We start from the raw sequence: 10,227 nt of genomic DNA on the forward strand, positions 1-10,227 counted from the left end.
CTATTTATCTTTGAACACATCCTGAATTCTGCATTATTTGCTTCCCTAAGATTTCATTTCCAGGAGGTTATTTGGTTCTTTGAATGGTTGGACCGCTGGTATTACTTACCCACCAAACCTTCCTGTATGTTCACTGATGTTGACAACTCAAGTGGAGTAGAACTAGGGAGCATATGGAGGCCCTTTCCCTGTCAATTGTCCTTTCCTTGTAAGACAACTTTATGTATCTGCTACATTTAGTATACCCATATATTCACTAAGCAATTATTTTTTTCAAAAATGGGAAAATGAGCATTTCTTTGGGCAATCCAAGTTTGGTTCACAGACACAGAGTTTTACATACGAAATTGTCCTAGATTTTGTGACATCCTGCTCTGGCATACTCTCTAGACCATAAATTACCTCTGTTAGGAATTAGCACTGCTTTGTAAGACACAAAGTATACCTTCAGTTACTATTCCTTTCTAGAGGGATGTTTCTATAACTTCTCAATGCCTTTGAGGGAGCCACATGTTTACAAACTTTGGCTCATTAATAAATCAGTATTATAGTAGCCAGATAAAGAATTGCACATTTCTCCATTCTTACATGTGTGTATTAAAAACCTGAAGATGTAGATGGTACAAGGCTTTTCTTAAGGAAGAGAAAGCCTCGATTCCAAAGAATTGGCCTCACAAAAATAATAAAATTATTTTGCCCACTCCTTTATAGGTGACAGATTGTATTTATAAACTCTTAAAAATAAATTCTCAGTATTAATAGTCCTCGTCTCTGTCGTGTTTTTATGTAGATGATAGCTTTAAATTATTGCCCCCATTAAATTGAGTATAAAAATGCACCTGTCATTCCGTTTCTACAGGACTACGAAACCCTAAGTCTGCTCATCAACTATCTTGAAGTTCCTGGAATTGCAATTGTACTGCAATGGTTATTTCATCTAGAAGTTGCCTATAGGTTCTCATTTCATAAAAATGCATGCTAGGTCAAGCTTATTGCATCATTATTTTTTATATATCCCAGATGTGAGATATATAAATATCAAAGACTACAACCAAATATTAGAGAATGAAAGATAAAAAGTGTTATATTTTGTCTCCCTCAACAATTTTGTTTAACATCTGTATATCACTTATTCAACAAAGTCTAATCACATCTTTTGCAATTTGAAAATCCTAAGTATCTTTGATGCTCCTCTTCTTCTCTGAGGCAGGCTGGGTGTTGCCAGGAGTTAACTTGTCTTGTTGTCAAAGAATCTTTAGAATAATAAAAGCATTGTTAAATACCACATTCTGTAGGTCTCTGAGGTTTGTTGGTTTCAAAAGCAGCAAAGCAGCCACTGGGCAAAATGTCCTCATTTCTGCCACAGACAGAATTTGGCCTAAAAATGGGCAAGTTAAGATTCAGGCAGAGTAGATGGCTGAACTCTGGCAAGACAGGGTAAGGAAGTCCTCAATAGTTCCTGCCTCGCAAATATGTCTGTCAGATATATTGAGCCAGAATGCTGAAGATGATGCTCCAACATTATAGAGATGTTGAGTAACTGTTCAGGCAGTAAACTCTCTGTCATTTTTCATTGTATTTAAGTTTTATCCCTTCTCAAGTCTCTGATGAGTTAGAAGACCAGATAATTTAGTCTTTCAGATATGCTTAGTGGGTTAGGGGTTAAGCTTTTTTAGATCAAGACAGATGTTTTATGTCAATAGAGATGAGATATAATAGATATTAATCTCCATTCAGAAATTTAGACCCAACAAGATAGGAAAGATGTTTACTTCAAGTTTGCCAAATATAAATAGCCAAATCACTATGAATGTAACATTTATATAATTCCTGATTGTCTCATGGTTCTTCCTGCTGTGTGTAGTTTATTTTACTCATGTGTAATAATATAAATGTATATGTTAAAAACATAAACAGAAAAAATATTTTAAAAAATACTAAGCCTCAAAAAAAAAAAAGAAAGAAAAAGAAAAAGAAAAATTCCTAAATATCATGATGGTCTAGTTTTGAATTTGTATGCTTATATAACCTAGAGTTTCCTTAGGAATATTTTGTTTAAACATGTACCTGGGTATAGAAAATACAATCCTTCCTAAAACTCTAGGGAATGGTGAAGATGGGCCTTTAATTTTGGGCATGGGATCTGGGAGTGGTGGCACACGCCTTTAATCCCAGCACTCAGGAGGTAGAGGCAGGTGGATTGCTGTGAGTTTGAGGCCAACGTGGCCTATGAAGTGAGTCCAGAACAGCCAAGGCTACACAGAGAAATCCTGTCTCATAAAATAAAATTAATTAATTTTGAGCATGGTAGATTAAATAATCACTCAGTTTCTTCCCACAAATCTGTTATCTGGTTTTTAAAACATTAAGTCCTTGTTCATTAACTCTATGTGCTTGGTATTACAGATTGTTTCCAGATAGGCTGCAAAATTTGGCGTTCCTTTGCAGCACACAAAAGTTTTACAGTGGATTCAATGACTTCACTTACCCTTGGCAAACAAAACAAAAGAAAATTCAAGAGTAAATTGGTTGTAAGGTCTTTTCTCTTTTAAAACATAGCCACTGCTCAGTACTCAAAAATAAATGCATACTGATGTTCTCTGAAAAAGCAAATGTGTAAAAATATCAGATGTTGTTTATTACAGCAACAGAAAGCAAATTCAAAATAAATAAAGTTAACAGGTCTTAAAGTTTGAATTTTATTAGATGGTGCTGGAGAGTAAAAATAGAGACTGTGAATTTTGTTAAGGATCTATTATCAGTCTGCAGCTAGAAATAATGCTCTAGTACTTTAAAAGGCAAAAATTATCCATAATCAATGCTATACACACCACAGAAGGATTCATTCAGCTCATCTCAATGGCTTATATGGGAGAAATATAATGAGTTCAATTTTGAATATGATGAGTTTGAGATGTCTGTGACTCATTCAAGTAGAGATGTCAAGTAGGTAATTGTGAATATATGGAATTGGAGGCAGAAGCAGAGAGAATGGAGAATGGATTCATCAGTTTATATATGGTAATTGAAGCATGGGTGTAAATGAAATCAGCCTAAGGGAGGGGGATGATGGAGATTTTAAGATCATATAGTCTGTCCACACTGAACTCATTAGTAACTCCAATGTTCAATGTCAGATAAAAGATGAGTCAAAAGCCAATGCTCTTTCTACTATATTAGCCTGTCTCCCAGATAGAAACTGTCTTGATTTTAATATTTCAATAAAAATCTTAAATAAAAGACCTGTTGTTTGTCAGACAATATTGGAAACACATCAGTAAACAAAACTGACAAAACTCCAAACTGTAGGAAAGCTTATAGTTTCATGAATTTGTCTATAATGAAACAGGGCAGTATGTAATAGTTTGGCTACTATTAGAAAAGAGTTATAGTGGACATATTATGAAACAAGGGCTCCAGAGGTTTTTGCTATAAGGCGTCTGGACTTCAGTCACCCCATTTATTATTATAAAGAACTCCTAGATGATACCTAATTGTCTCCTTTCCCACATTCTAGCTTCTTTGTTTAGTGTTGCATGTGATTTAGCTTTTCTACATCTTTGGTAGTTACCTTGCAATAAATAATACCGCAGTTTAGAAATTAAAGGGGCATTATTAGCCTTAGGACAAAGTAGAAGAAAAGAATGTCATAGGACACAAAATGAGAAGCATTTATAATATGCTTGTAGACCCAAATTCAGATAAGTGGACAAAGAGTTCTCAGTTCTTAGGTTGATAATCTATAAAAAAGATGGAAAAATGAAGCTACATAGTATTGGAGGGAGTGAGCATAAACAGGTGGCCTTGATTTGATAATACGAGCATGTGCCGCAAGAGGGAAAATAACAGAGAAGGAAGGCAAATGGTCTTCCGGAGTCTGTATCTTTTGTCTTGTTATCTTGGACTTAGTTTTCCTCCCATTAGGAAATAAATTGATGTGAGTCAGAATACAGGATAAATGTATTCAACTAAAATTTGGTGATAAAGCTTTCGACTTAGTCAGCATTTTTGAAATAGCGGTGTTATTTGAGAGAAAGTGGATCACTAATGGAAAGAGCTCAGTTCCCTTCAAGACAGATTTTCTGGTATTGCTTAATATGGCTTTAATTAGATGTGGCTTCCGTTGCTGTTGTACATTCCTGAAATTTCAGACCAATACAAAGACTGAATTTAAACAAATATGAAACTCCAGAGCTTTATGTGGCAACCAATGGCACTTATAACACAATTACATTTCCTATGGACTGGTTTTCTCAGTTGTTGGTCATGTTCTTGAATGCTGAAAATTAGAAGCCTGCACAATGTACTGTTTCAGGTTTCAGAAGAATATTATTGTATCAATCAGTGAATCTTGATAAAGGTTCTATAAGAGTGTCCAGAAGTAGAGTTTTTCACAGTACATGTTCACCTTTCCTATCCCTTTAGATTATAATAACACCACCTGCCTTTATGTCTAGTAATAACATATAAATATGGATTAGAGTTTCAGCACTTTGGTACATTAGAGAGGTTGAAAGCAATAGACATGTTTGACATTTTTACTTTGTGCCATATAGATGGTTCATATATGTATATATAACAAACTACCAGTACAATCAATAGTGAGCTTTTCATAACAGTATTATTTCCAGAATTAAAAACAAAACAAACCCCCCAGACTGGAGAGATGGTTCAGCTGTTAAGCACACTTGTTGTTCTTCCTGAGGGCCTGGGGGTTCCTAGCATCTACATGGCAACATGGCAACTCACAAAAGCAATTCCAGTTTCTGGGGTTTCAACACCCTTTTCTGATCCCCACTGTTTTCTGCACACATGTAGTGAATATACATGCACATGGACATTAAATAAGTATTTTTAAAAATTTCAACAAACTCAAATTTGAATCCTCAACTGAAGGCACTATACTTGGCTAGAACTTGATTTAGAAATGTGGAGTACTAGGAAGACCTAGTAGAATAACCCTATAGTCTTAGCTCCTTGAGAGGCTGATGCAGGAGAATAAGAAACTCAAGATGTGCCTCATAAAATGAGTTTGAGGCTAACCTAGACAGCATTGAAAGAACCAGCTACAAGTTACCAACAAAAAGTAAAAGAAGGTCTGGAGATATAGCTCATTGGTAGACCCCCGTATAAGGCTCTGCATTCAATACACAGAAAAGGAAAGAAATGAGGGCAAGTTTTTTTCACAGAGTCATAAGATGCTATTCTGGTCATACCTGCTTTTCTAACTACTCAAATTTCCAATGTGCTCACTATATTTACAAATTCTGAGTTAGTGTGAGAAGTCTGGAAAAGACATAGCAAAGATGATTTGTTTCTGCTCCAATGTCTGGGGCCTCTGCTGGGCTGACTCACAGGTTCAGTGCTAGTGATCATTTGCAGTCCTGCTCCCATGCATGGTAGTTGATGCTCACTTTCAGTTACTCTTTCAGCTGCGATTGTCAGCTGGAATGAAGTTTGCAACTTTCTCAAGTAGCCACTTGAATTTTATTACAATCTGGTAACTGGGTCCTAAAAAGTATGTGCCTAGAGAGCCATGAAGTAACATCTTTAGCATCTTTTATGCCCCAGAATTACAAGTCCAGTAGCATCATTTTGCTGTTATCAGAATCCGACTTGGACTGATGAGAAGGAACATGGACTATCCACCTCTTAACAGAAAATTTGTCAACAACATAGTTTATTTTACTATCTTGCTATACTTATGATTATTTTGGTGATGGTCTACTATATATAGCTTTGGCTGGCTTCAAACTTAATATGAACCTCCAGCTTGCGTTAAATGTGTGGCAATCTTGATTCTGTCTCACAAGTGCTGGGGTTACAGTTCTGAGCCATTTCACCCCTTTTCAAAGTTACATTTTGTTGGTTTGTTTGTTTTTAAGATTGTAACTTAATTATAACATTTCTGCCTTTCTTTACCTCCCTCCAAACACTCCCATATATCCCTCCCTGCTCTCTTTTGAATTCATGTATTTTCATATACATATACATTTCTAAATATGTTCAGTACATATATTGTTTCTTGTGTCTACATTTTTAGGGCTGAACACTTGGAACTGTACAGACAATTGTTGTGCTCTTCCCTGGGGAGAACACCTCTCCTGCTCCCAGCTTTCCTCAGTTGCCTGTAGTTCTTTGTGTGGTGTTAAGGCCTCGTGGACTTTTCCTAGTCCATGTTGACATGTCCATTCGTGTCACCCTTCCTTGTTCAGCTCATGGTTGGACAGTCATGTTGTGAGACTTTACTGGTATAGTTTCCGATGTTACAAGGAGATGAAAATGTGGTAGACATACACTATGGAATCCTATGCATCTGTACAGAAAAGTGAAATGATGAACTTTGCAGGTAAGTGGAAAGAATTAGAAAAGATATAATTGTGTGAGGCAACCCTGACCCTGAAAGACAAAAGTTGAATATTCTCTCTTGTTGGAGGCTCCTAGTTCCATGTCTACTACAGAAACCAGGGAGGTAAAACAGGACTATCGCAAGGATGGTGACTTGGAGTGCAATCCAGAGGGATCTAGCAGGTACAAGTAATTTTATTAGGAAAAGGGGGGGAGTGCTCCTTAGGGAGGAAGAAGTTAAGTACTCAAAGCCACATCTTTTTAAAGAGCATAGAGATCCAGGCGTGTGGATGCACGACTTTAATCCCAGCACTCAGGGAGGCAGAGACAGGCAGATCAATGTGAATTTGAGGGTAGCCTGGTATATAAAGAAACCCAGCACAGCCAAGGCTGCACAGAGAAACCCTGTCTTGAAAAACAAAAACAAAAACAAAACAAAAAGAGCATAGAGGACTGCATATCAGCACACTAGAAAAAAAATCATTCATTTACCTACTCAAAAGACAGACAGGTTTCACCAATGCTGAAAACATGAGGATATATTTTTGTGATAGTCCATGATTATATTTGATAGCTTTAAGTATATTCTTAACTAGAAATATCTATCATTAAAATTAAATATAAAAAAAAGAAAATACAATTGTGGTATTTGTCGTACAAATATGGTAACAAACACCCTTCCCCCATGAAAAATACACCGATCCCCTCCTCCAAGACTCCAAAGTCCACTGTGGTTTTGGCAGCCATCCAGCTGCCAGATCTCTCTATCTAAAATGAGTCCAGGTGACATGAAGATCCTCAGTTTTGATTCTTTGAGTTTACTTCATTGAGACCTTCCTAACATGAAGACATAAAGCTAAAAATTATTGTTCTGTGCATCCACCATGCAATAGAGTCTGGTTGACCTAGAAAAACTGTTATAAATTTTCTCATCGGTAGCAGAATGGGGCACTGAAAGAAAGCCTCGGACATTGGCTCATCACAATTCTGAGATCTGGCTGGGCACAATGTTGCCAGTTCCTTATTCTAGCCTGCTAGTCCAAAATCACTGTATAGCACTCCTGTTCTGAAACTCTAGCACATCTTGTTCTTCTTGATTTTTTTTTCTTTTAATGGGGGTGGGGGGTGGTAGAAGAGAATGAGAACAAAACCAAACCCTGGAGTGGATACGGAGCTCAGTAGTCTGAGTGCTAGCCCAACAGCTGTGAAGCCTTGTGTTCAGTCCCCATTACCACATAAACAGCATGGATGTGCACACATAAAATGCTGGCAAAGTAGAAGGTAGAGACAGAAGGGTCAGAGGTTCATAGCTGTCTGCAGCTTCATAGCAAGGTCCAGGACAGCCTGGGATCCATGAAAGCCTGTCTCAAAACAATATGACCCTCATATATGTAGTTAAGTCAATTAACTTAGTCTTCCTGTAGTAGCCTGAGAGTGCAGAGCACCCCATTTTTTATATCTATGTTTCAGTCCAACTTGAAGCCTAACTCCTTGAAAAGTTTTGTGAACTTTCTACACACAGCTTATAATCTACTCAATTAGACAACAGTCATGACCAAAGGAGAGTTCTTTAATATATTTTCACTTCGGGTTCCCTGTGAGAACACTGTGAGAATGTCATCCCTCCCAAATTTCTTAGAAATTTCATTCTTTACAATAGAGATATATAAAGTTCTTTTTTTTTTCCTTTTTGGTTTTTCTTTCTTTTTTTTTTATTAATTTATTCTTGTTACATCTCAATGGTTATCCCCTCCCTTGTATCCTCCCGTTCTTCCCTCCCTCCCATTTTCCCCTTACTCCCCTCCCCTATGACTGTTCCTGAGGGGGATTACCTCCCCCTGTATATGTTCATAGGGTATCAAGTCTCCTCTTGGTAACCTGCTGTCCTTCCTCTGAGTGCCATCAGGTCTCCCCCTCCAGGGGACATGGTCAAAGTTGAGGCATCAGAGTATGTGAGAAAGTAATATCCCACTCTCCACTCTACTGTGGAAAGTGTTCCGTCCATTGGCTAGATCTGGGTAGGGGTTTAAGGTTTACCGCCTGTATTGTCCTTGGCTGGTGCCTTAGTTTGAGCGGGACTCCTGTGCCCAAATCTGCCTATCATAATGTTCTACTTGTAGGCTTCTAGGACCCTCTGGGTCCTTCTACTTTGCCTTTCTCGCATGATTCTCTCATCTAGAATCCCACTAGAATGTCCTCTCCTCTGTCTCAGTTTCCTGGTAAGTGAAGGCTTTCGTGGGACATGCCCCTTGGGCTAATATGCAGATATAAGTGAGTATATACCATTTGAGTCTTTCTGCTTCTGGGTTAACTCACTCATTATGATCATTTCTAGCTCAATCCATTTATCCACAAATTTCGGGAAGTCCTTGTTTTTAATAGCTGAATAGTATTCCATAGTGTATATGTACCACAGTTTCTTTACTTGGAATATATCCAGAAGATGCTCCAGCACACAACAAGAAAATTTGCTCAACCATGTTCATAGCAGCCTTATTCATAATAGCCAGAACATGGAAACAGCCGAAGTGTCCCTTTTTGGTTTTTCAAGACAAAGTTTCCCTGTGTTAGCCTTGACTGTCCTGGACTCGCTTTGTAGACCAGGCTGGCCTTGAACTCACAGTGACCCACCTTCCTCTGCCTCCCAAGTGCTGGGATTAAAGGTGTGGGTCACCACCATCTGCCTTAACGTTCTTAAGATCCTTAGAAGGCCATCTGTCTGCATGAAAGGTATTAAGAGAAACTAGCTCACCCTTTTCTGAGATTTAACAAATGATCGTGTGATACCATCCTTATTTTGATCATTGCCCTAAAATTCTTTCTTTATAGAAAATCATTGTCTGCAGAGGGTGAGAAAGAGAAACAGCATTATTTTCAAACTTACCATGTCCTGGATTCTTTATAATAAGATTTCCCTCCTTTTGTATTGTATCACATATGGTAAAAAGAAGCCAAGTGGTACTTTCAAGACTTTGCTTTAATACCTCAACTTTGTGAGGTATATACCCTATTATAGCACACAGTGGTATAACTAGCTTTCTGCTGTTGCCGTAACAGAGGCTACCTCTTTCCTTTAACTTAACATTTCCTTGGTTCCTTCATAAACAGCCTTTTAAAGGCTCTGTAGGATTTATCTACAACTCTTTTCTATTTCTTTCCAGTTTCTGACTACTACCCAGTCCTCAAGCTAAAGGCATATAATTTCATGCCTTGTTATAGAAACATTCTACTTGTTAAATTTTTTTATTTTATTATTCAGATTAAATCTCGACTGTTACCCTATCACTTGTATCCTCCTGTTCCTCCCTCCCTCCCGCTTTCACCCTATTCCCCTCCCCTAGGTCTATGACCAAGGGGGACCTCCTCCCCTACTATATGGTCATAGGCTATCAAGTCTCATCTTGGTAGCCTACTTATTCTTTCTTTGAGTGTCATCAGGCCTCCCCACCAAGGGGAAGTGGTCAAATATGAGGCACTAGAGTTCATGTCAGAGTCAGTCCCCACTCTCCACACAACTGTGGAGAATGTCCTGTCCATTGGCTAGATCTGAGCAGGGGTTCAATGTTTTTTGCTTGTATTGTCCTTGGTTGGTGCAGTAGTTTGAGAAGACCCTCCTGGGCCCACATCCACCCATCATGATGTTCTTCTTGTAGGTTTCTAGGACCCTCTGGATCCTTGTATTTCCCCATTCTCCTATATTTCTCTTACCTAGAGTCCCAGTAGGATGTCCTCACATGTATCCCAATCTCCTGGTAAGTGAAGCCTTTCGTGGGACATGTCTTTTGGGCTGGTGTCCAATTATAAGTGAGTATATACCATGTGAGTCTTTCTGAGTCTGGGTTAACTCACTCAGTATGATCATTTCTAGTTCCATCCATT

General features: G+C 38.1%; 1 long non-coding RNA gene across 4 annotated transcripts in view; it reads left to right on the forward strand.

Moving 5' to 3' along the window:
* LOC311602455 overlaps nucleotides 1–2,628 on the forward strand; it is a 38,728-nt gene extending 36,100 nt beyond the window's left edge. For 3 of the 4 annotated variants that reach the window (XR_014780762.1, XR_014780763.1, XR_014780764.1), the window contains one exon: nucleotides 2,407–2,628. This is a non-coding gene — a long non-coding RNA (uncharacterized lncRNA). The other variant, XR_014780765.1, reaches the window with a different exon arrangement.
* Nucleotides 2,629–10,227: the final 7,599 nt, after the last annotated feature.

This window comes from Acomys minous (genome assembly GCF_964271855.1).
Source record: "Acomys minous genome assembly, chromosome: 7".
In the NCBI taxonomy this organism is placed as follows: Eukaryota; Metazoa; Chordata; class Mammalia; order Rodentia; family Muridae; genus Acomys; species Acomys minous.